This window comes from Phyllobates terribilis, unplaced genomic scaffold (genome assembly GCF_046119375.1).
Source record: "Phyllobates terribilis strain yellow unplaced genomic scaffold, ASM4611937v1 Scaffold_116__1_contigs__length_5312468, whole genome shotgun sequence".
NCBI lineage: Eukaryota > Metazoa > Chordata > Amphibia > Anura > Dendrobatidae > Phyllobates > Phyllobates terribilis.
The window spans coordinates 4,299,144-4,326,473 of record NW_027362876.1 but is presented as its reverse complement, the minus strand read 5'-3'; the positions used below and the strand labels follow the sequence as shown (position 1 = coordinate 4,326,473).

The window sequence follows — 27,330 nt, the reverse complement described above, 5'->3', positions numbered from 1 at the left end:
CGGCTCCCGGGCCCGTACCCTGGGGTCACTCTTTAAAAGGGGGAAGTTATTTATAGGGGAATTGGTGGTTTTTGGAATTTAGAGTTCGGGACGCCACCTGTGGTTCCTGGTAACGGATACCAGCACTGCTTCAGACCGCCGGGGGTGATGGGATGGCAGCTGAGTTGTTTCTGCTCCCCACAGGCGTAGCGGGTCCCCCAGGACAGGGTTAATGGAAGGGATGCAGGTGAGAGGTGGCCCAGTCAGGTCAGGGGAGAATGATCGACACGCACACAGGGGTTTGCTTCAGTACCTTTACTGGTGTAGACAGCAGGTATGGTCCAGGGTACTTGGTAGGAAGGGTTCACTTCTGGACTCTCCCCAGTGAGTGGGTATAAGGCCTCCTGATCCGTTTCTTCCTCTCTCTGAAGCTTCTGACCCGCCTGGAACTGGGCCTAGCTTCTGTACTGTTCACTCTTTCACCTGTCTGCTTGGTGGTAAGAACTTTCCTCCACTATCCCTGGACGCTGGGGCCTTCGTGGTTCCTAGTTCTTTAGATTTTTGTAGCTTCAGGTTGACCAGGGGTCTGGAACCCTCCTGGCATACCGGTTGTTCCTACTGGGCGTAGAGGACCCTGTAGGCACGGACCCAGTGTCTGGCTTGTATTCTGGGGTGAGCCTCAGATGCTCCTCTGCCCCCTTATCACTTCTCTCTCCTTGCCTCCGGCCACACTCGAGGCCCCAGGCTTCAGCACGTGCTTTGGGCCTTCACTTGCCCTCAGCACAGCAGCTGACAGAAGCTGCTTCTTCACTGAGCACAATCTCTGCTCACTAACTAACTAACTAACTAACTCCACCCTCCAGTATATATCCCTAACAGGCTCCCTCTGGTGGTATGAGGTGGAAGGGTGGAGGTGTCTGTGTGTAATGAGGGCCTCTTGTGGAGAGGTCCATCCATGCCCCTTTTGGGTCCTGTGGTACCTGTGAATAGCAGGGTGCCACACAAGCGCAGTTTTTTTGAATGTCCAGTGTCAGTTCTTCTCCCGTCTAATAAAGAGCCGTGGTGTCTCCGCCCGAACCTGGGAGTATACAGCTGTATACAGCGTACACACACAACTCCATATATACACCGCTCTGTACACACACGGCTCCATACACACACGATCTGTACACACGCGGCTCTGCTCCGTACACCTCGTACACGCGCGGCTCTGCTCCGTACACCTCGTACACACGCGGCTCTGCTCCGTACACCTCGTACACACGTGGCTCTGCTACATCCACACTGTAAACCCCTCCTGACCCCACACATAAACTTTAGCTCATCCAGCACCATGACAACCAGCACAGCAGAGTCCTGCATCCACTGAGGCCCCTGATCATGTGACCCCTGACTCCTCCCCTCCTGTGACCTCATCACAGCTCCTGTGCGCACAGAACAGCCATATATGTGGTGGCGGCTCTGCAGGTGGAGGTATGTGGAGACCCCATTACTGGGCGCAGGGGGCATTAACCCCTTCAGCACGGAGACTCTTTTGGGGTCTCTGTGTGGTGGGAACAGTGAGGTAACAGCTGTGGACAGAATGCGGCTTAGCTGGTTCCCGTCCACATTAGATCCATTCAGACGACTGCAGGATGAAGGACAGAAGCCCAGAGAAGTCTATCAGGCACCCCCATTACTAACCCAGTAAACTAAAAGAAAGAAAACACCCAAAAATATTTTTTTTGAAAACAACTCCCCGACAGACAACAGAGGAATAAAGTTCAGAGAAGAAGCTTCATAGAAAGACATTAAAGTTACAGACGTCATTTAACTCTTTGGGAGAAAGTGATTCCAGGGAGTAAATCCAGAACACGTCTCTGTAGAAGTTTACTGCGTTGTGATTGTGAATCCGCTGCGGTCGTTTCTTCTAACACCGACCATCGGAGATCAAAACTTTTATCACCATCTCCGGGAAATGTCTGGCCACGGTGGTCTCCCCAAACTTCTGCTCTTCTTCATTCTTTTCTTGCAGCGGCCGCAGTGGATTTCATCCTAGACTCATAGAGCCGAACAGAGGAGTGTTGTTTCTTCAGTCTGATTGTAATTGATCGTGACGTTTGTCCAATGTCCACTTTAAAGAATTTGTCCACTACTTTATATGAACCCCCCAACGTACCCCCCCCCGGAGCCCAGAAATGTTTCTGTAAATACCTTGCGGTGCCTTTTCTGCCTCCTTGCGGCACTACCGCTGGCCACTCAGAGGCATCACGTGACCCGTCACTGATGTCACATCAAGTGAGACTAACATCAGTGACGCGCTCCTCGCGGTGGATGCTGGGCTGTGGGCGGGGTTACCCCGTGCATCACACCCAGCATCCCCCGCTCGCTTTCCCAATGAATGAGGAGAGGAAGAGCGTGCGGTGGATGCCGGGTGTGACGTGCTGGGTAACCCACGCCACAGCCCAGCGTCCACCGTGAAACGTATCAGTGAGTACCACCTTCTGCAGCCGGAACTTGACGTGACATGAGCGGATGTCAGAGCTGACTGCAGCCAGGGGTCACGTGATGCCTGTGAGCGGCCAGTGATAGCGCCACTCACAGGCAGAAAAGGCACCACAAAGTATTGAGAAACACTTATGGGCCCCGGGGGAATACATTGGGGGATCATATAAAGTAGTGGACAACCCCTTTAACACAAGGGCACTTTACCGAGTAAATCACAACAGAAATGTAGCAGGTAAAATCCACCAATATCCACAGGTGTCCCATCTAATTTGTGGGAAAACTATCATCTTTAATAATCCTCCAACAGTTCTTGAATGACAAACGCGGAAAAGTGCCCCTTTATGGATTTGAAAGAAAGTCTGTTTAGACACTTTAGCTTAATAATAAAATGGTTAGAAAGCGATTTATCCTGAAGATTCACAAATTGTGGGGTGGTTTTAAAAATGTTATGTTTAGGGTGTTTTTGTGAATGAATCATGTATTGCTCCCATAGTACAGTGCCCCTTTCTTGGCCCCCACACACAGTATACTGTTCCCCTAGTACCGCCATCCACCCACACACTGTATAATGTTCCCACAGTACCTCCATCCCCAATTTTATTTTTTGGGGGTGTTTTTCATATAATATATGGAAACCTACATGAAAATGCTAAAAAATTCCTATCCTATCCAGAGAAAAAAAATACATTGTATATGGAGAATTTGGCATCAAATACCTCTTGTGTTGGTGTTCTTACAAACAAGCTTTTATAATGTCTCAAACTTCTGTGTGTGAATAAGACATGAGATCTAACGTGTTAGAAGATGACAGTCCGGGGAAGACGGGAAACATTCATATAGACGGCCGGTAGTGATCTAGTGGGTGACAGGACTCTGGCCAAATATGTTTCTAGAGCCGTAGTTGAAGATCAAAATGTCATCCTCATCATGAAGTAGTTATTTCTCATGTCACGTGTAATGAATATCTCCTGCAGTATTGTTAATGCCGATTCCAGTGTCGATAAATGAGACGAGAATTAGCAATAAGGAAGATGAGTCTATGAGAAACGTGTTCAGCTACAGACTCCAAGGAAGAAACTGCTTGTTGTCTGTGGCCTAAAATATACAGTGCCTACAAGTAGTATTCAACCCCCTGCAGATTTAGCTGGTTGACACATGCGGAATTAACTTGGCATTGTGACATTTGTACTGTAGATCAGCCTGGAAGTGGGAAATGCACTGCAGCAAATTTTTTTTTTTTTTTTTTTTTTTTTAAAAACGTTAAAAGTTAATTCAGAGTGTCATTTATTATTCAACCCCTCAAACCACAAGAATTCTGTTTGGTCCCCCAAAAGTATTAAGAAGTAGTTCAGGCACCAAGAATAATGAGCTTCACATGTGTGGATTAAAGATCTCTTTTGCCAGCCTTTTCTGACTATTTAAGACCCTCCCCAAACTTGTGAACAGCACTCAGACATGGTCAACATGGGAAAGACAAAGGAGCAATCCAAGGCCATCAGAGACAAGATCGTGGAGGGTCACAAGGCTGGCAAGGGGTACAAAACCCTTTCCAAGGAGTTGGGCCTACCTGTCTCCACTGTTGGGAGCATCATCCGTAAGTGGAAGGCTTATGGAACTACTGTTAGCCTTCCACGGCCAGGACAGCCTTTGAAAGTGTCCTCCCGTGCTGAGGCCAGACTTGTCCGAAGAGTCAAGGCTAACCCAAGGACAACAAGGAAGGAGCTCCGGGAAGATCTCATGGCAGTGGGGACATTGGTTTCAGTCAATACCATAAGTAACGTACTCCACCGCAATGGTCTCCGTTCCAGACGAGCCCGTAAGGTACCTTTACTTTCAAAGCGTCATGTCAAGGCTCGTCTACAGTTTGCTCATGATCACTTGGAGGACTCTGAGACAGACTGGTTCAAGGTTCTATGGTCTGAGGAGACCAAGATCGAGATCTTTGGTGCCAACCACACACGTGACGTTTGGAGACTGGATGGCACTGCATACGACCCCAAGAATACCATCCCTACAGTCAAGCATGGTGGTGGCAGCATCATGCTGTGGGGCTGTTTCTCTGCCAAGGGGCCTGGCCATCTGGTCCGCATCCATGGGAAGATGGATAGCACAGCCTACCTGGAGATTTTGGCCAAGAACCTCCGCTCCTCCATCAAGGATCTTAAGATGGGTCGTAATTTCATCTTCCAACAAGACAACGACCCAAAGCACACAGCCAAGAAAACCAAGGCCTGGTTCAAGAGGGAAAAAGTCAAGGTGTTGGAGTGGCCTAGTCAGTCTCCTGACCTTAACCCAATTGAAAACTTGTGGAAGGAGCTCAAGAATAAAGTCCACATGAGACACCCAAAGAACCTAGATAACTTGGAGAAGATCTGCATGGAGGAGTGGGCCAAGATAACTCCACAGACCTGTGCCGGCCTGATCAGGTCTTATGAAAGAAGATTATTAGCTGTAATTGCAAACAAGGGTTATTCCACAAAATATTAAACATAGGGGTTGTATAATAATTGACCCACACTTTTATGTTTAAAATTTAAAAAAATTCAACTGAGCAACATAACTTTTTGGTTTGTAAGATTTATGCTTCTGTTCATAAAACCTACTCTCATTTGCAGTTTGAAGGCTCTAACTTATTTGCATCTTATCAAACCAGCTAAATCTGCAGGGGGTTGAATACTACTTGTAGGCACTGTATAGGTTTTATTACTAGATGTAAAGAAGAAAACTAAATAGTAGAAAATAGTAAATCTCATATGTTTCCCTTTATTATCTCCAGTGATTGTATTATTACTCAGGATTTTTATGAATTTACATCGGCTCATGTTCTTCTCATTCAGGTCTCTACAATATCGGATCCCCTAAATAAGAAAATTTTTCTGATTCATTCATTAAGCATGGATATGGACAGGGACAAGATGGCGGAGAGGATATTACGCCTCACCCTAGAGATCCTCTTCCAGCTTACTGGAGAGGTGAGAGATTCTGATGATGTCACATTACATCATTCTTATCTATGGGAATAACAGCTGGACAGAACTGGAGAGGTGAGGACTCTGGAAATGTCTGTAGTGAGATTTATTAATGTGTCTCTCCATAACTAGGGTTACACAGTAGTGAAGAAGACCTCTAGTGAGCGCTGTCAGGACCCTGTGTCTGAGGAATGGAGGAGACCCCTGAGCCCAATCACAGGGCCTCCACCTCACCCCCTGATACATGAGGACATCAATGATCAAAAGATCCTAGAACTCACCTACAAGATGATTGAGCTGCTGACTGGAGAGGTGACACTGCTGGGAATGAGGAATGCTGGGACATTATACAGTAACACTATGAAGGGATCGGGGGGATGACGGTATCATTTTCTGTGTCAGGTTCCTATAAGATGTCAGGATGTCACTGTCTATTTCTCCATGGAGGAGTGGGAGTATTTAGAAGGACACAAAGATCTGTACAAGGACGTCATGATGGAGGTTCCCCAGCCCCTCACATCACCAGGTAATAGACAGGACTAAATACACACGACCTATAATTATCTGTATTTAAACAATGAATTCAGTCCCTCTATGTGTTTCCTCCAGATCTATCCAGTAAGAGGACAACACCAGAGAGATGTCCCCGTCCTCTTCTTCCACAGGACTGTAAACAAGAAGATCCCAATGTTCCTCAGGATCATCAGGTAGATGGAGAAAAGGTGTCATGAGATCTCCCCTATGATGTGTAGACAGCTGTGAAGGTCTTGTGCTCAGTCTTGTTTTATCCACCAGTATTATATGTTTTATACTTGTGTAATGAGAACGGTGGAGATGGCAGGATTAGAGCTGATCATAGATGGGACTTCTCCATCTGTCTGTGACTCTTTCAATATTTGTTTCAGGGTGAAGATCTGACTCATATTAATACTACAGAGACATATGTGAGGGGTGATGAGCGGTGTAAAGAGGATATTCCTACATATGACTACCCAGGTGAGTAGTGACCACTAAATGCAGAGAAGTTACAGATTCATCTCAGATAATAGTGTAGAAAACCGCAGCACTGCTGGAATAGGTGAACAAGTAGGGTCAAAGCCATTCAAATAGCAAATGAATCTTGGCACTCAGACAGGCATAATTTTAATGTATTTAATTGCAGTCCAACACAGATACTATTGTTTTGGTCCTTAAAACCTTCATCAGTGTGTACTGCAGCATAAAGACAAAAAAATTAAAAACTACATATATCAGACAAAAGCATAAAAAGTACCGTATTTTTCGGACTATAAGACTCACCGGACCATAAGACGCACTTAGGTTTTAGAAGAGGAAAATAAAAAAAAATGTAAGCAAAAAATGTGGCCATGATGCCCTGTTAAGTGGTGGTGAATATTCATTGCCTTTAATAGCGGTCACTCTGAGCGCAGCAGGAGCCGCGCTGCGGCTACAGTGTGCGCGCTATTAGGGAGAATGAATGGTCACTGCTCCCCACGCACACAGTCCCGGCGTGGGGATCAGTGACTATTCAGGCACATAGCGTGACACAGCACTGGAGGAGAGAGGAGGTGAGTATGAAAGTTTATTTTTTTTTTTGTGCCGCGTGAGGGGGATCAGGGGGTGCCAAGCATACCTGGATGAGGGGGCCATACATACAAGGATGAAGGGGGCCATGCATACCGGGATGAGAGAGGCCATACATACAGGGTGCCATACTTACCAGGAGCTGCAGGCACAGTGTGCCGGTTATTAAGGAAAATTTAATATTCACTGCTCCCCACGTCCATGGGCGTGGGGAGCCATAAATATTAATTTTCTTTAGTAGTGGGCACAATGTAGGCTGCAGAAGGCGGCAGTTGCCTCCTGCGCACCGCTACTCCGCCACTGTCACTTCCCCCACATCCCCCACCACCCACAGCCACAGTGTATATCGGACTATAAGACGCACCCCCCCCTCCTCCAAAATTTTAGAGGAAAAAAGTGCGTCTTAAAGTCCGAAAAATATGGTAGTAGAAACAAACTGTCATAAGGTATTTCTGAAATTCATATAATCATCTGAAAATCAATAACATTACAATAGAGAGCACATAATAATAATAAGTGTGACCTACTAGACTGCTAGGAATATAGTTAAAGGTGAAAGCAGGAAGGACACAGTGTCTCAGTGGAAAGACAGGATCTAGGGAGACAAACAGCTATAAGAACATCAGCCTCATAGGGAATTATCCAATCGGTACCTGCAGATATATGTAGAAACCTACCCAGTAGTGAGAGCAGGAAGTATGACAGGCGTGAAACGTGGCATCCGCCGCTGGTTCCAAAGGTCGCCATGTCAAGGGAGGAGAAAGCCTAGTATATGTGGTCAGAGGGCGGGACCTAATGTCCCAGGAGACCAATCAGAGTGAACCGCTGGTGTAACATTCCTGGAAGTGGACTGAAGCGATAGGAGGCGGTGTCTGGATAGCAGTGACATCACCGGAAGTGACGCCGTGTCGAGTGCCGCTATCAATTGCCTGAAGGCATAGGAGGCGTGACTGGAGAAACTGAGGGCGAACGTGCGTTCCACGGTGCAGGACGTGCATGTCAGAGGCTGCGTCCTGCGTTCCACAAGCAAGAAGACTGTGTACTGAGTGGGTAGAGTGCGTTACAGAACAGGGGAGTTTGCGTTCCACTGTGGGATGAGGGATGGACGCCGTGCAGGACTATAGGACAAAAGAATAATAAGCCTGGAAATATCACAGGAGGTGAACAGGTGTAAGTGGATCAGCCTGTGGGCCGTGGAGGATGATGATCAGTGATTAAAATAAGGAGAAGCCGTTCTGCAACATAAAGAATACAAAATAAATACCATGATAATGAGAGAAAATTAATCTCTCTAAAATGACATGCAAATACTGTATCTCAAAACACATACAGTACAGACCAAAAGTTTGGACACACCTTCTCATTTAAAGATTTTTCTGTATTTTCATGACTATGAAAATTGTACATTCACACTGAAGGCATCAAAACTATAAATTAACACATGTGGAATTATATACTTAACAAAAAAGTGTGAAACAACTGAAAATATGTCTTATATTCTAGGTTCTTCAAAGTAGCCACCTTTTGCTTTGATGACTGCTTTGCACACTCTTGGCATTCTCTTGATGAGCTTCAAGAGGTAGTCACCGGAAATGGTTTTCACTTCATAGGTGTGCCCTTTCAGGTTTAATAAGTGGCATTTCTTGCCTTATAAATGGGGTTGGGACCATCAGTTGTGTTGTGCAGAAGTCAGATGGATACACAGCTGATAGTCCTACTGCATAGACTGTTAGAATTTGTATCATGGCAAGAAAAAAGCAGCTAAGTAAAGAAAAACAAGTGGCCATCGCCCAAGCATGCTCGCTGAAAGGGTTAACAGAACATACTCGCTCATCACTAGTTCTAATTTATTAATTTGTCACCAGTAAGAGAAACTATATTCTCTTTTCCATGGTATCACCTATATTCATTGATAATGAACACGTCCACTAGAGGGCGTCTCCTACTAGTTCGACGTTGTCTCACTGCCAATAGTTCCCATATAATGAGGGACTAACCACGTTACTGGTAGCACAGAGGCTCTGGAAAAGTGAAAATGGCTCCTTGCTCCTCAAAAGAAATTCAGCAAATTCTGCTCTCCCAAATGCAAATGCTCCACTTCCTTCTGAGCACCACAGTGTGCCCAAACCGCAGTTAACGTCCATATGTTTGGCATTTGTGTAGCGATGAGAGTCGGCCTAATTAACGGGTGCATGTCTCCAGAAGCATGAGCTAGGCACAATATACAGGCACTACAACGTACTGGCCACTACAACGTACTGGTCACTACAAAGGTAGTTTGCAATTTTCACTCAGCAACATCCACTGCTGCTTGTTTCTGGAAAAAAAAAACATGGAGTGAAAATCTACACTACACCTGTAGATAAATTCCCAAAGGGGTATATTTTACAAAATGGGGTCACTTGAGGGGGGATTCTGCTCTTCTAGCACTTATGGGCTTTGTATATGGAGTCCTGCTCCGTCCTTCCCGAGTCTCGCTGTGTGGCTAAGCAGTAATGTACAGTCACATATGGGGTATTTCTACATTGAGCAGAAATTGTGGGATAAATTTTGGTGCCATTTTTATCCATTTCCCAGTGTGAAAATGCAAAATCTAGGGCTAAAACAAAATTTTAGTGGGAAAAATGTTATTATTTTTTCTTCACTGTCCAATAGTATAAAATTCTGTGACCCCCCATGTGGTGTCAATATGATCACTGCTTCCCTAGATGAATTCATTGAGAGGTTTAGTTTGTAAAATAGGGTTTCTTATGGGGGAGGTTCTATTGTTCTGGCACCTCAGGGGCTCTGCCAATGTGATATGGCACCCTCAAGCCAGTCTAGCAAAATCTGAACTCCAATATGGCACTTTTTCCCTTCTGAGCTTTGCACTGTGCCTAAAAAGTAGTTTTCGTCCACATATGGGGTATCAGCATACTCAGGAGAAATTACGCAACAAATTTTGGGGTCCATTTTATCCTGCTATCCTTGTGAAAATGAAAAAAATTAGGGCTAAAACAACATTTTTGTGGGAAAAATATCTTTTTTTCATTTTCACAGATCAACGTTGTAAAATTCTGTGAAGCACCTGTGGTTTCAAGGTGCTCACCACACATCTAGATAAGTTCCCTGAGCGGTCAGGTTTCCAAAAAGAGGTCACTTGTTTAGGCAAATCAGGTGTTCTCCAAAAGCGACATGACACTCGCAGACCTGAAAGGTCTTGGAATTACTGTTGCAGAAGGTCCTTCAGCTGCTTGGCTCCTGCAGCCTCTGTTCTGTTGGTAAGCTTCCTCTCCTGCTCTTCACCGGACACATAGATCAGTGCAGAGCAGAAGAATAGACAACAGCTCTTTCTGTGATTGGGGAGGATGCGGTATCCACTTTCTACTCCATCACAGGAAGCCGCCTCTGAACTATAAGACGCACACACTTTTAAACAAGAGTTTTTTTCTTGTTAAAAAATGCATTATATAGTCCACATAATATGGTAACTAAATTCCTTAAGGGGTATAGTTTCCAAAATGGGTTCACTTGTGGAGGTTTTCCTCTGTTCAGGCACATCAGGGGCTCTCCAAACACGACATGACACCCGCAGACCACTCCATCAAAGAAACGTCATTCCTTCCTTTCTGAGCTGTGTCGTACGCCCAAACAGTAGTTTCTCCCACATATGGGGTACCTGCGTACTCAGGAGAAATTGCAGAAGAAATTGTGTGGTGCAATTTTTCTTGTTACCCTTGTGAAGAAGCAAAATGTGTGGCAAAAAAACATTTTTGTGGGAAAAATTAGATTTTCTGTATTTTCACGGCTCAACATTATAAACTTCTGTGAAGAACATGGGGGTTCAAGGAGCTCACCATACTTCTAGATAAGTTCCTTGAGGGGTCTAGGTTCCAAAATGGTGTTACTTGTAGGGTGTTTCCACTGTTTAGGCACATCAGGGGCTCTCCAATCGCGACATGGCGTCCGCTAATTATTCCAGCAAATTTTACATTTAAAAAGTCAAATGGCGATCCTTTTCTTCGGAGCCCTGCCATGCACCCAAACTGTTTTCCCCCACGTGGAGTATCAGCATGCACAACAAATTTTGGAGGAAGCCTAAAAATTTCCTTCCACATTCCATTAATTCCTGTGAAACACCTGGACGGTTACTAAACTTCTTGAATGTAGTTTTGAGCACCTTGAGGGGTGCAGTTTTTAGAATTTTGTCACTTTTGGGTATTTTCTGTCATATGCATATTGACAAATTACCGAGAGGGTAAAAAAAACCCTGGTTGAGGGGTGTATAAAAAAATCTCTTTTATTACTGCTTTACTAAAATGTGGTAAAGAAGTAAATTAAAACTACACTAGTTTGTCTGTGCCCTTACTCTGATATTAAGTCTCTAGAAACTGTATAGTATTAGAATACATCTGATATCATGAGCTCATTATATTCATTATAGTTTTCCTTTATGTCTGCAGTTCATAGATTAGTTGATCACATTATTTACTAGGACATACACAGGTTCCCTAGTGCTACCGAAAATATATACATAGCCACCCCAACAAGTTTCGCCATGTCTGGCTTCCTCGGGGGGGCTGGGGCTATTATTGGCTGGACAGAGCCAGCGCCACCCAGAGCTTGTTCTTCCGACGTCTCTTCCATCACCAGCACTGCTTGCAGAATGAATAAATGGTAATTACTTACCGGTAATTTTTTTTTCCTGAAACCCATGACAGCACCATACAAGAGAGTAGTATCCGCCCCTATTACTGGACAGGAAGCCATGAGCGAAAAATAAAAAGGCAACTCCCACTTCCTCCTTCAATGTGGTTTCCAGGAGTCAAGTAAGAGTCACCCAATTCATCATCATTTTTATTTATACATTCACTCAAGCACATTCTTCATTGTGAGAAGAGAAGACTAAGAACCATCAGCCAAAAGTCAGAGGGAGGGAAAATTAGGGTGCTGTCATGGGTTTCAGGAAAATCAAATTACCGGTGAGTAAATATCGTTTTTCCCTCCGCCATAACAGCACCATACGAGAGACCATAGCAACGGAGTCCTTCAATAGGGAGGGAGCACCCCTGTAGGATCTTACACCTGAAGAAAGATACCCAGAATATCCTAGTTTAACAGATAGTGCTTCAAGATTGAATGATATCTAAAAAATTCACAATCAACATAATGTCTATCGATTTGGAGCTTAAACCAAAAGCGCCAAAAGAGTAAACAGGATTTTTACAACACTCTGTCCTCTTTATCTCCCAGAGAAAGGTCTATATTTAGAGACCTCACTTATATACATGGTTGAATATCTTTTGATTTGATTAGATATTGATTTGATTTGATTTAGATTTGATTAGATATTCTGTTTTCATTAAATCAACTAACCAACAACTGAAGTATATAAGAACTGGTGCTAAGACTCGGCGTGTAATAGAAGCAGAAGTTAATTGATTCAGGGAACCTGGTAACCTTAACTAGGCTTTGACTAGGGTTTCTACCTTAATATTTTTGGCATTTTCAATTGAAGGCCCCACGTAAGGCCAAGATCTGGGCCATAAGAATCTTTTTTAGGGTCAATGATCACATAATCGTTCAAAACTACTCAACTCTATGCTATCAAGAGTAGATAGAGCATCCCAGATTGCCAAAATGGGGATTTCAAAACCAGCAGAAATATTTAGTACTCTATATCCCTTAAGGTGTAACGTTAAGTTCCCCTAAGAAATGTATTTAAGCTGAACGGACACTTATAGTTCGAGATTTCCATCCTGGGGAGTTTCTGGCTACCACAATCTAGCCAAGTACCTAGAAAGGGTAAGACACAAATCTAAGCTATTCCAAAAGAAAAGTCACAATCCACCGTTCATGCAGGGATGATCGTATTTACGCTATTCTCCTATAATAGCATCAATTCAGCAACTTTATAATCCAACCATGGAGATTGTTAGATTAAAGTACTTCAAATGCCAAATAGTTTAGTTTTCAAGCAAAGAAACTAAGTAAACCGAGTGATAACCATCACCTCTGATACACTTTTTTTTTTTTTTCCAAAGCAACTCATTCAGAAAGAGATCTAGATCTCTTATGGTATTGGTCAAATCTCAGATGGTCTTAAGCTAAGGTATTAGCATCCCGTCCCGTTAAACATGTACCATAAGTACGTATCATCCTGTGCTTGAGTAATAATCAGAACGGTCTTACCTCAGTGTGAACGCATTTGTCTTAACTTGCAAAGATGCTTCTCCTTCACCACAGGAGTCTCACGGGTACGGGGACATTTTAACTCATCCACTGATTCCTCCTTTTATAGGTTTATTGCAGCGCTGCCGTCTTATCACTTCAAGAGCGCACTGACTGAATATTTAACCAACTCGCCACTTAGTTGAGTCTACCAGTTTATGACTTTAATCCCAAGAATACATAGTGTAATATGGCTCCATTGACTTAGTTTCCAATTAGTCCATCTGCACTTCTAACTGGGAGAATACACTGGTCTTGAAATAATTTTACCAGATCCGGTATAATCGTGTCTGTCGGGCAACTCCATTAGGAGGATGGACTGGGATATTTACCGGTTCGTCAGTCCCATAACGGCGAGTCCAACTCCTACCTCCCTTAGTAGGGCAGACCGGTAGTGCTGGCCAACTCAATACAATCAAGTTTATCTTACCATTCCGAATCAGGAGGGTAGATTGAGGCAATGTTTTGTTTATCAACCATCGATACCGGTGAGTCCAGCTCGCACTTCCCTTAGGAAGGCCGATCGGTATAGTGCTGCCTTACTTGGCACAATCAAGTTCATCTTACCATTCCATACCAGGAGGGTAGATTGAGGCAATTGGTGGTCTATCAACCAACTCATACCTCCCTTAAGAGGTCAGACCGGTATAGTGCCGCCCTCTTGGCACGATCAAGTTTCCTATCACTCTAAACCAGGAGGGTAGATTGGGGCAAATGTTGGATTTTCAGCCCCCCACCGGTGAGTACAACTCGCAGCTCCTCCTACCATTTCCTATTTGGTATAGAGAGTTTAATCACTTAACGTCCAAAAGGTCATTCGAAGACTCTAGGTAGGAGTTTTAAGTGGACTTATAGTGGTTTCTTTTAAGCTTAGCGCAGGAGGAGGGGGGGGGACTGAGCTGTAGATGTTTATCAGCCAGTTCATCTAAAGAGATTGAGGCCTCTCATATGATGAGAGGTTGAAAAAGTTGAGCTTGTTTAGCTTAGAAAAACGACTCCTCAGAGGGGATCTCATTTACATCTATAAATATATGTGTGGTCAGTACAAAGGACTAGCACATGACTTATTCCCTTCAATAACCATACGAAGGACCAGGGGCACTCATTACGGGTGGAAGAAAGGCGATTCCAGCACCTAAAATAGGAAAGGGCTGAACTTTATGGACCTAGGTCTTTATTCAACCTATGTTACGTTACTAATGATCCTAGATTGTGAAGATCAACTGGACTTAAATTGTTATTATTCTTTTAGCGCCCCCATTCACACCTTTACCAAGAAGACCACTGGGACACAAATGTTAAATGCAGACTATTTCAATATGCTATCCAAGTATGAGGGATTGACTGAATCTGGACTCAGCAGCTATCCTTTGGACTGTATTTAATAGAATCACCCCAGACCGAGGGCATCGACTAGAAACCTTCCTTACCAATATCAGTAATATTGCTAGTAAAGGGTAGTGAAGCTTTGAGACCTTAGTGAAACAGATCTACAGGCCCCAAGTTGCCTGGCTAATCGGGCAACCCCCTGTGAGGCAGACAGCTGAGGAAAATTCTAGACCTAACGTGGCAGGTTTTTCCACAACTATGAAGCGGTCTGAAAAAACCTTCAGACAGGCCAACGTTAGACATAAACCCACACCTGAATTGGCATGAGGCCTAGCCCTGAGGCTCAATACGCAAGCCCTGAGGCTCAATACGCAAGCCACGAGGCTCAATACGCAAGCCACGAGCCCTAGCCGTGAGGCTCAATACACAAGCCATGAGGCTCAATACGCAAGCCACGAGGCCTAGCCGTGAGGCTCAATACGCAAGCCCTGAGGCTCAATACGCAAGCCCTGAGGCTCAATACGCAAGCCACGAGGCTCAATACGCAAGCCATCAGGCCTAGCCGTGAGGCTCAATACGCAAGCCATGAGGCTCAATACGCAAGCCACGAGGCTCAATACGCAAGCCATCAGGCCTAGCCGTGAGGCTCAATACACAAGCCATGAGGCTCAATACGCAAGCCATGAGGCTCAATACGCAAGCCACGAGGCCTAGCCGTGAGGCTCAATACGCAAGCCATGAGGCCTAGCCGTAAGGCTCAATACGCAAGCCATGAGGCCTAGCCGTGAGGCTCAGTACGCAAGCCATGAGGCCTAGCTGTGAGGCTCAATACGCAAGCCATGAGGCCTAGCCGTGAGGCTCAATACGCAAGCCATGAGGCCTAGCCGTGAGGCTCAATACGCAAGCCATGAGGCCTAGCCGTGAGGCTCAATACGCAAACCATGAGGCCTAGCCATGAGGCTCAATACGCAAGCCATGAGGCCTAGCCTTGAGGCTCAATACGCAAGCCATGAGGCCTAGCTTTGAGGCTCAATACGCAAGCCATGAGGCCTAGCTTTGAGGCTCAATACGCAAGCCATGAGGCCTAGCCGTGAGGCTCAATACGCAAGCCATGAGGCCTAGCCGTGAGGCTCAATACGCAAGCCATGAGGCCTAGCCGTGAGGCTCAATACGCAAGCCATGAGGCCTAGCCGTGAGGCTCAATACGCAAGCCATGAGGCCTAGCCGTGAGGCTCAATACGCAAGCCATGAGGCCTAGCCGTGAGGCTTAATACGCAAGCCATGAGGCCTAGTGACTCGCCCCCTGGGCCGTGGGGCACTCGGATCCGGACAATAGGGAAACGGTGGGAGTAGTAGTGGCAACCCGGTTCCGTGGCTCAGGGTGGTCAGGCCAGTGGTAGTCCGTTATGTGCTGTTGATTTTATCCGACTACGCCACCCGTGGATTTGCGGTCATTAGGAACCGCCGCTGCAAGGCTAACCGCTGGGGCTGATGATGTATGCAGCTGGGATGGTGTGACTTCCCACGGGAAGAGTGCGGCCCCAGGGCAGTGTAGTGGATGTTGGGAGTGATGGTAGTGAGAGTCCCAGTGCTGATAGTGCTGGAGGAGCAAGGAGCACACAGACAACAGGTTGCAGTCCAGGGTCTTTACTAGAACAGGTAAATTGACCCACAAACAGTCCCGGCTAGGAGGGGACCTGGATGTCTTAGAGCAACGGGGAAATTGGCCCTGGTCAGGGTGAGGGTGTAGGCCTACCGTGCTTTCTGTGCTCCTTCTGGCTATCTCCTCCTTATAGGGTAACAGCCCACGTTTCCGAGCTCTCCGTGTATTCTCGCCTGTATGGCCTGCGACGTGGGTTCCTTTCTGCTCCCAGCCTTGTACGGCTTTGCTGGTCCCTTCTGTTGTGGCAGGGCCTCCAGGCTTCTTAGGCCAAGGAATATACAGTCCCCTGCGAACTGGTTATCTGCTGGGGGATGTGGAATCCTCCCAGCCTCAGACACCAAAGTCTGGTAGATTAAGTCCTCTATCTGCCAAGACAGGCTCACTTCGCCTCTTGTCTCTGGCTTGTGGCTCTCCTCCTGCCACACTTCCTCTTAGGTGCAATACAACTTTCTGTCCCTGCTCTGCTCTGGGACACGTCTCAGTCCTGAGACAGGTCATTCGGTTCTCCCTAACCCTGCCCCCAGTACCAGCTTTTATAGGGGCAGCCAGCTCCCCCTACTGGCCTGAGACAGGATGCATTGCATGCTAATGTTCCCCTGACTAGAGAACCTCCCCCTTGCTCTCAGACACAGCTTTAATATATTTGTGGCATCCAGGCCAGGGTGACACATTCCCCCCTAGTGAAATTTAGTACTCCGGGACTAAACAATAAACAAAGACAATATGCATAACCATAAAACATTAACAGACAGACGACGCACAGATTGAGTTCTTAAGGTCACAGTGTGGCCTGTGACCGGGTGTCCATATCACCAGCACAACGGGGAGCCTTAACCAGGTGGGGGTCTGTCCTACCCCAAGTCCTTTACAGTCTTAGTTCATTCCTGGGCTAGGCTCCGAACGCAGTCCATACAAGGTCCCGGTTATAAAAAGTCCATAACCTTTGAGTCCTTACGGTAGCTGCAAGAAACTGAAACACAGAATTACCAAACATGCATGTAACTTTGCAAACAATTCAATATTTGGCAACAGGGTCATTTACAATCTTAGCGCGCTCTATATTTTCCAGCGAGCGGGTATCTGCCCCTTTGTGCTCCTGGTTGACCTACGTAGCCCACTGTCTGGTGGTGGACCAACCTGGCTTTCCCCACTAGCGTTAGGGGTACAGCTACCAGCTGGGTGTACAGGTAGGGCAGGCAGCTGTCTGCGGGTCCTTTGGCTTACCGCAGGCATGGCAGGCTCACTGTCAGCAGAGCGTTGACTCTCCTGGGCTGCTGGTACAGGCTCTTCTGCCTCTGGAACTGCTTGCTCCTCTTCACCTTCCGGCTCTGGTGTTGGTTGTTGCTGTGCCGGTTGCAGGAAATGCAGGACGGGTACCACTATGGCATCATTTATGCGAGTCCAGGACTGAGGGAACTCTCCGAGAACGGTGCTGATCATTTCTTCCTTGTCCTCTGCGGGTTCAAGGTCACTCTGATCCTCTTCTGCACTACGGAGTTGCTCGGGGCATCTTTTGAGGTGGTCCCTGGAGACAACACTAGTGGTTTCTCCTCCGTCCTTGGTGATTACGCACACCTTTGGGTTGTCATGGTCAGACTGCAGTACGGTGTAGGGTTCCCTTTCCCACTGGTCGTCCAACTTATGTAGCCTTCTCTTCCACTTCAGGACCTGCTCACCAGGTTCTAGGGGACCAGCAAGGGCGTGTTGGTTGAAGAGTCTTTCTTGCCTTTCTCTCACCTGGGCCAGGCTCCTCTCCACACTCTCCTGTACCTTCTTGTACAGCAGTTGCCTTTCTGTATCCCAGTCTGCATCCAGGGAGGTGTCCTCAGGCGTTAGGACTCCCATCTCCAGGTCTACGGGCAGCTTACCTGGTCTGGCTCGCATCAGGTAAGCCGGGGTGCAGTTTGTAGCATTCACAGGGATATTGTTGTATAGGTCTACTAGGTCCGGCAGTTTTTCTGGCCACAGGCTGCATTCCTCCAGGGGCAACGTCTTCAGCAGATCAATGACTATATTGTTCATCTTCTCACACATCCCGTTGGTTTGGGGGTGGTAAGGCATTGTACAAATCTTCTTACAGCCATAGAGGTTGCAGAACTCTTGGAAGATTTCAGCCTCGAACGCTGGACCCTGGTCTCTCAGGACCTGTTCCGGATACCCGTGTGGACGACAGAAGTATTGCTGGAAGGCTCTGGCCGCTGTTTGGGCTGTCAAGTCTTTTACCGGGACCACCACGAGAAAACGGGAATAGTGGTCCACGATTGTCAGGGCGTAGATGTACCCTGACCGACTTGGAGCCAACTTGACGTGGTCTAGAGCTACCAGCTCAAGAGGCTGCGTGGTGACGATGGGCCTCAAGGGTGTCTTCTGGCTGGTGCGGTCCTTCCTCCTTAGGTGACAAGGGCCACAGTCTCTGCACCACTTCTCCACAGCTCCTCTCATGCTGACCCAAAGGAACCGTCCTCTTAGCAGGAACTCCAGTTTCTTCCAACCGAAGTGCCCCGCTCTGTCATGGTAAGCCCCCAGGACCATAGCTGCATCCCGCCTTGGAACCACGACTTGCCAGGTCAGCTCGTGCGTCCGGTGGTTGACAATCCTTCTGCACAACTTGCCTTCGTAGAGGAACAGCTTGCTCTTCTCCTTCCATAGCTGCTTAGCTTCCTCTGGAGCATCCGGATCCATGCGGGCGTCTTCCTGGGTCAGCAGATCTTTCACCAGGCGGATGGCAGGGTCACTATCTTGGGTCTCAGCCCAGCTGTGGTGAGGTAGGGGATTGATCGTCACGGTTGTTAGATCCTCCTCCTTCACGCGGTGGGAGTATTGAGCGGCTCCATACCGGTGAAACGCGGGGAGTTCTATCTCCTCCAGCTCTTCTGGGTCTTCGTCACCTTCAGGTAAGTGAGGCTTCCTCGATAGGGCGTCAGCGTTGGCATTGGTTTTGCCGGCCCAGTACTTGATCACAAAGTCATAGTTGGAGAGACGGGCCATCCACCGCTGTTCTAGGGCACCCAGTCTTACATTGTCCAGGTGTGTCAACGGGTTGTTGTCCGTGTACACGGTGAACTTTGCGGAGGCCATGTAATGCTTGAAGCGTTCCGTTACGGCCCACACCACTGCCAAGAATTCTAGCTTGAAGGAACTGTAATTCTCCGGGTTCCTCTCGGTGGGCCTCAGCTTCCGGCTGGCGTACGCGATCACCCTTTATCTGCCCTGTTGGTTTTGGGACAGTACGGCTCCCAGTCCCACATTACTGGCGTCCGTGTGGAGAATAAAAGGCTGGCCATAATCAGGGTAGGCCAGGATCTCATCCCCCGTGAGGGCCATCTTCAACTGGCGGAAGGACTCCTCTTCCGGTTTATCCCACTTGAAGGGAGGCTTTTGGCTCCTGGACTTAGACTGTCCGATCAGGAGGTCCTGCATAGGAGCTGCCATCTTAGTGAACCCGGGGATGAACCTTCGGTAGTAGCCTACCAACCCGAGAAACTGTCTCACCTCTTTGATGTTCGAGGGGCTTGGTCAGCTCTTGATTGCCGTGACCTTGTCAGGGTCGGGGGCTACTCCTTCCGCACTTACCACGTGCCCTAGGTACTGGACCTTTGGTTTCAGCAGGTGACACTTCGATGGTTTCACCTTCAGGCCATAGCCTGCCAGGGCTTCGAACACCTCGGCCAGGTGCTTCAGATGGTCCTCGTAGGTCTTCGAATAGACGATCACGTCGTCCAGGTAAAGGAGGACCGTCTCGAAGTTTCGGTGCCCTAGACAGCATTCCATCAGCCTCTGGAAGGTCCCTGGTGCGTTGCAGAGCCCGAAGGGCATACAGTTGAACTCACTCAGTCCCATCGGGGTGGTGAAGGCGGTATTCTCCTTGTCAGCCTCTGCCACAGGAACCTGCCAGTACCCGCTAGTAAGGTCCAAAGTAGAAAAGAAGTTAGCTGATTTTAGTGCGGCTAAAGACTCCTCTATTCAAGGCAGCGGGTATGCGTCTTTATGGGTGATACGGTTGATTTGTCTATAGTCTACGCACATTCTCATGGTGCCATCTTTCTTTTTCACCAGAACCAAGGGGGCTGCCCAGGGGCTACAGCTATCTGTAATGACCCCAGCTTCTTTCATTTCTCTTAGCATGCCCTTTGCGTTCTGATAATGTGCAGGGGGTACAGGTCTGTGTCTTTCTTTTATCGGTGGGTGGCTCCCTGTGGGGATGTGGTGTTCTATCCCCTTTACTCTGCCAAAGTCTAGCGGGTGTTTACTAAAGACTCTCTCGTACTCCTGTACCACCCGGTAGACTCCTTGTTTTTTGTGCAGGGGAGTGGAGTCAGCACCCACATGGAGTTTCTGGCACCAGTCCTCCTTTTGTTTCTGGGAGCCGTTACCCTCCGCCTGTGGAGATGGAGGCAAGGGTTCCACGGCCCTGATAGCTTTGTGTTCGACAACAAACAGTTTGGCGAGTGTAGCGTACCTGGGTAAGTGTACTTCCCTCTCACCAATGTTGAGGATGCGGACGGGCACCCTCCTATGACGGACATCAACCACCCCCCGGGCTGTCAAAATGGTGGGCCTGCTGTCCGAGTATGCGGGTTCTACCATGGCTTGGTTGTCTCTACTTCTCAACCCGATTGCAGTCCGACATCAGATCATCATTTCACTTTTCGGAGGCATGGAAATGGGGAATGGGTCACTCAGTCTTACGCTACCGATCTCACAACCAGAAAGTTCTACCTGCTGCCGTCTCATCAGGGCTTTTATCTCCTTGTTGAGGACTCTCTGTTGGCTGGAACAAGCATTCACCGCCACCTGTTGTAGAATTACAATTACCTCTGAAAGACAATTTTCAATCACGTTAGTACCCACAGTTATTTTAGGGTGACTTTCACGACGGTCAATTTCCACAATAATCACTCCCTGTGCCGGTAGTTCAACTTTACCAATTTTAATGGTCATCTCCTTGAACCCCATCTGCGGCACGGGTAAGCCATTACTGGCGATGATGCTCAAGTTACTGTCTGGATACCGTGTGATATCAGCATCAGTCCAATACTGCTTAAAAAGTACATAAGGGATAGTGGTTACTTGTGACCCAGTATCCAGCAAGGCACTCATGGGGATACCGTCCAGCACCACGAGTAAAACCGGGCGCCCCCCAGCGTACTTATCACGCCAATTATAAGGGCCTGGTGATCTTATGCCTGGGGGTTGGCCCTCTGCCCCAGGTTGGACCCGTTTAAATTACAGTACCTGGAAATGTGTCCGGGCTGGTTTCATCGACGGCAAATGGGCTGTCCATCCTCTGCGTAGGGGTCTGTGGGCCTCCCTCGGAACGACGGGATCCTCCTCTGTCGACGCCACGGGACATCCTCCGGACTTGAAGCCAGCTCGATGGGTCTTGACGGGTCCACTTGCAACGCCTGGACGGTCCTGGTCAATGCCGCGACGCTCCTGGTCAGCTCCTGGACTTGGTGGTGCAGGTCTTTCGACGGGGCTTGGTTCAGGGCCTGTGCATCAGCCCCCACGGGGTCCATAGAGGAGGGCGCCCCTCCTGGTGGTAGGTGAGAGCAGGGGGCCGGGGGTTTATAGCGCCACTGGTTGCAGGTTCACGGAGCACCCTTATGGTCCTGTCCTTAAATTGGGCAAAGGTCAGATCAGGGTTCTGAAAGAATATGAGGCGCAGTTGGGCCCTGTGGGCGCTGGACAGCAGACCTTCTATGAATTGTTCTGTTAGTAGTCTATCCGTTTCCTGCACACTGCCAGGGTCAGTTTGTTGGATGGCCCTTAGGGCTTCCTGCAAATTTAGGGCATAGTCTCTGATGCTGTCCTGTGCCCGCTGCTTACATCCATAGAACCTCATTTTAATTTCAGCTTAGGTACGTGTGTCAAAGGTACCCCGCAGCCGGGCCAGAATACCCTTCACGGTTCTTTTCTCCTCAGCGGGCCATGACTTTACCTCCCTTTGGGCTGCGCCAGTTAACTGCCCTGTTAATATGCTAACCTTCTGTTCCTCTGTCAGGGGGTAAACCTGGAACAAACTGTACAGCCTTTCCTTAAAGTCAGTTAGGGCATGGGGCTCCCCTGAGTACTTGGGCAGCCAGGTCGCTCCAGGGATGTAGGGCAGGGAAAAGGTCATCACCGCTGCTGCAGCCGCGTTGGTGGTAATGGGTGCCTCTGTGTCCGACATCTTCCTCCCCCCTAGTTAAGCGTGGCCTACCTTCCGACGATCCTCTTCTGTAGGCCGCGGCTCCGCTGCTGCTGCTCTGGACGAGGACCTTGTGTCGCATCCTGATGACGTCAGCGTCGCTCTCTCTCCCTTCCAGGACCTTGCGCAGCGTCGGTGCGTGGGGCGGAGCTTCGGATCTCGCGCGGTTTGGACGTCCACGCCCCTCTTCTTCCCGTGCGGCGTACAGAAGATGGCGTCCGATGGCGGGAAAACGGCTGAAGATGGTGGGAACCGATGGAAGATGGCGGGAGATGGCTGGAAATGGCGGGAAACGGCTCAGGACGGCGGGAAACCTCTTTTCAGGTAAGTGCAAAGTCTTTTTCAGGCACGCAATACCCGTTTGTGGCGGGTTGGTTGCAATCCTGCCGACTACGCCAAAGCTGACTCGCCCCCTGGGCCGTGGGGCACTCGGATCCGGACAATAGGGAAACGGTGGGAGTAGTAGTGGCAACTCGGTTCCGTGGCTCAGGGTGGTCAGGCCAGTGGTAGTCCGTTATGTGCTGTTGATATTATCCGACTACGCCACCCGTGGATTTGCGGTCATTAGGAACCGCCGCTGCAAGGCAGACCGCTGGGGCTGATGATGTATGCAGCTGGGATGGTGTGACTTCCCACGGGAAGAGTGCGGCCCCAGGGCAGTGTAGTGGATGTTGGGAGTGATGGTAGTGAGAGTCCCAGTGCTGATAGTGCTGGAGGAGCAAGGAGCACACAGACAACAGGTTGCAGTCCAGGGTCTTTACTAGAACAGGTAAATTGACCCACAAACAGTCCCGGCTAGGAGGCGACCTGGATGTCTGAGAGAAACGGGGAAATTGGCCCTGGTCAGGGTGAGGGTGTAGGCCTACCGTGCTTTCTGTGCTCCTTCTGGCTATCTCCTCCTTATAGGGTAACAGCCCACGTTTCCGAGCTCTCCGTGTATTCTCGCCTGTATGGCCTGCGACGTGGGTTCCTTTCTGCTCCCAGCCTTGTACGGCTTTGCTGGTCCCTTCTGTTGTGGCAGGGCCTCCAGGCTTCTTAGGCCAAGGAATATACAGTCCGGTGCGAACTGGTTATCTGCTGGGGATGTGGAATCCTCCCAGCCTCAGACACCAAAGTCTGGTAGATTAAGTCCTCTATCTGCCAAGACAGGCTCACTTCTCCTCTTGTCTCTGGCTTGTGGCTCTCCTCCTGCCACACTTCCTCTTAGGTGCAATACAACTTTCTGTCCCTGCTCTGCTCTGGGACACGTCTCAGTCCTGAGACAGGTCATCCGGTTCTCCCTAACCCTGCCCCCAGTACCAGCTTTTATAGGGGCAGCCAGCTCCCCCTACTGGCCTGAGACAGGAGGCATTGCATGCTAATGTTCCCCTGCCTAGAGAACCTCCCCCTTGCTCTCAGACACAGCTTTAATATATTTGTGGCATCCAGGCCAGGGTGACACACTAGCAGTGAGGCTCAATACGCAAGCCATGAGGCCTAGCCGTGAAGCTCAATACGCAAGCCATGAGGCCTAGGCCAAACAAACGTAGGTAGGTACGGAATCATTAAATTTAGATTCTTCCAGACTGATGTTATCATTTCAGCGCCCAACTGGGCCCCTGCTTATTGCCACTCACTAGAGGTTGCTATAGAACACAGCATGGTGTTTCATGATTCACTGATGTTCCATGATTCACTGGTGTTCCATGATTCACGGCTGCTCCTGCCGTGAGCTCCAGGCTTCTACATCCTTGAGGATATAAAACCACATTGAAGGAGGAAGTGGGAGTTGCCTTTTTATTTTGTGCTCAGGGCTTCCTGTCGGGTAATAGGGGTGGATCCTACTCTCTCGTATGGTGCTGTCATGGGGCTCCCAAGGAAAAAGATGGCTCCTGGTGACAGAAGCACATGTTGCAGTAGGAGATCCCAGAGGAGATGGGACCCACCATTTGCAGAAGCCCTTATATGACAAAATGGCAGAAAACCAGAGCAGTAGAAATCACCATAAAGTGGCTCCATTTTGGAAATTATATTCCTCAGTGAATTAATCTATAGGACAAGTGACTATTTTGACTCCAAAGCCACTTTCCTGAAATTAGCACGCAGTGGATCTTGTAGAGTGAAAATTGCACATTTGTCATTTTATAACCCAACACATAGTGACCAGATTGTGCTCCAGGAGACACACACCGTAAATTAAGTGGGTTCTTCTCACTATAGTAATGCCAAATACATGGAAGCTAAATGTGGTTTGGGCACACTGCAAGGCTCAGAATGAGGGGGAGATTTCACTTTGAGAGGTAAGATATTGCTGGATTGGTTTATGGAAGCCATGTTGCTTTTCAAGAGCCTTTGAGCCACTAATAATGTGGAAACCTCTGTTTTTCCATTAACAGATGATGGACCTGAGTGGTGACTTGTTTTTTTGCGAGTAGAAGTTTTTATTGGTATTATTTTCACCTACATAACATTGGTGGCTTCTTATTCCATATTTGGGAGGCAGAATGAATAAACAGTTGAACACTACACTCTTCTGGTTCATCCTATGAAGTTTTCTATTAGACTGTGAACTGTCATTGTCTTGGTGAATAATTAGATTTTTTTGCATAACTTCCCATTTTTACGGACAGTTTAAGTAGAAATGTTCAAAAATATATAATTACAAGGATTTTTATTAAAAAATAATAATTGGTTTTATTATTGGCAGATGTCTGTACCAGGAGATCAGAGGGACACCTGACATCTTCAATTTTCAAATCAGATAATTTTGAGATCCCACAGGATACAATTGAAGTGAATGCCATTACTCCAGATATACCATCATCCCTTCACAGCAAAGATCTGTCATCTGATCCTATGAAACAGGTCCTGTCTTCTGATTCATTACCGACTACTAAGGAAAATCAAAGTCGCAAAATAAGCATTAAAAAACAAATTGCTACTAAAGCAAAGAAGCCATTTTCACGTTCAGAATATGGAAATAGTTTTCCCCTCAAAAAGTCTTTTCTTAAACATGAAAAAATTCACAAAGCGAAGAATAGATTTTCTTGTTCCAAGTGTGGGAGATGTTTTAATCAGAAATCAGATTTTGTTAGGCACCTGAGAACTCACACAGGGGAGAAGCCATTTTCCTGTTCAGAATGTGGGAAATGTTTTACAAAGAAATCAACTTTCATCAGACATCAGAGAACTCACACAGGGGAGAAGCCATTTTCATGTTCAGAATGTGGAAACTGCTTTACAGCGAAATCAAATCTTATTGCACATCAGAGAACTCACACAGGGGAGAAGCCATTTTCATGTTCAGAATGTGGGAAATGTTTTATAAAGAAATTAACTTTTATCAGACATCAGAGAACTCACACAGGGGAGAAGCCATTTTCATGTTCATAATGTGGGAACTGCTTTACAGAGAAAACATATCTTATTGCACATCAGAGAACTCACACAGGGGAGAAGCCATTTTCATGTTCAGAATGTGGGAAATGTTTTGCAAATCAATCAAATCTTATCAGCCATCAGAGAACTCACACAGGGGAGAAGCCATTTTCATGTTCCGAATGTGGGAACTGCTTTACAGAGAAATCAAATCTTATTACACACCAGAGAACCCACACAGGGTTGAAGCCATTTTCATGTTCAGAATGTGAGAAATGTTTTGTACAGAAATCAAAACTTATTGCACATCAGAGAACTCACACAGGGGAGAAGCATTTTTCATGTTCAGAATGTGGGAACTGTTTTACAGAGCAATCAACACTTATGGAACATCAGAGAACTCACACAGGGGAGAAGCCATTTTCATGTTCAGAATGTGGGAAATATTTTGCAAAGAAATCAAATCTTATAAAACATCAGATAATTCACACAGGGGAGAAGCCATTTTCATGTTCAGAATGTGGGAAATGTTTTGTACAGAAATCAAATCTTCTCAAACATCAGAGAACTCACACAGGGGAGAAGCCATTTTCATGTTCAGAATGTGGGAACTGTTTTACAGCGAAATCAACGCTTATCGAACATCAGAGAACTCACACAGGAGAGAAGCCATTTTCATGTTCAGTATGTGGGAAATGTTTTGCAAAGAAATCAAATCTTATCAAACATCAGAGAGCTCACACAGGGGAGAAGCCATTTTCATGTTCAAAATGTGGGAAATGTTTTAACCAGAAAGCAAATCTTGATAGCCACCGGAGAACCCACAAAGAGAAGAATGCCGCAACTACACCCAACTAGTCTCTGTACAGATTATAAAGGCCCTAGCTGCACAACTAAAAACGCCACGGACCTAACTCTCTTAATAGGCCATTGAGGAGTTTTTTGTACCTCCTGAGGAACCAGAGGGGAGGCCACAACACGCTGTCAACCAGGGGAAAGGAAAGTATAAAGTAAAATATGAAAACCCTGAGTGAGAAACTAAAATACATTCATATACACTCCCTGACAGAAGTTATGTCGCTTATCCATGTTATGTAAATAAAAGATTATAACCTGACGTTAAATTCATCCATTGGTTTTATAAATTACTCTTTTGAAAGCTGAAACCCTCCCAAATTTGGTTTCGGTTAAGAAAATAGATTGGCATCAATGGTGAAATATTGATCATTTAATGAACACCGAATGGTCAGATTTTGGCAAGACCAAAGTTTTGTCGCCCACAGAAAGTAATGTGATATTCAAGCAAATAATTATCTTAAAATAAAAATATATGTTGCATAACATTGATGAATGAAGTTGTGGTGCTATTAGAGTCATATTTAATATTTTGTGTGACTTCCATGAGCTTGAAGGACTGCATCCATGCGGTTCAACAATGATTCATACAATTTATTAATGACGTCATCAGGAATAGCAGAGAATGCAGTCTTACATGCCTCCCAGAGTTCATCTAGATTCTTTGGTTTTGTCTTCCAAGCTTCCTCTTTTATCCTACCCCAAAC

General features: G+C 47.1%; 1 pseudogene; it reads left to right on the top strand.

Moving 5' to 3' along the window:
• The first annotated feature begins 1,399 nt into the window (after positions 1 to 1,399).
• Positions 1,400 to 26,879, top strand: LOC141201458 (uncharacterized; annotated as a pseudogene).
• The last annotated feature ends 451 nt before the right edge of the window (positions 26,880 to 27,330 follow it).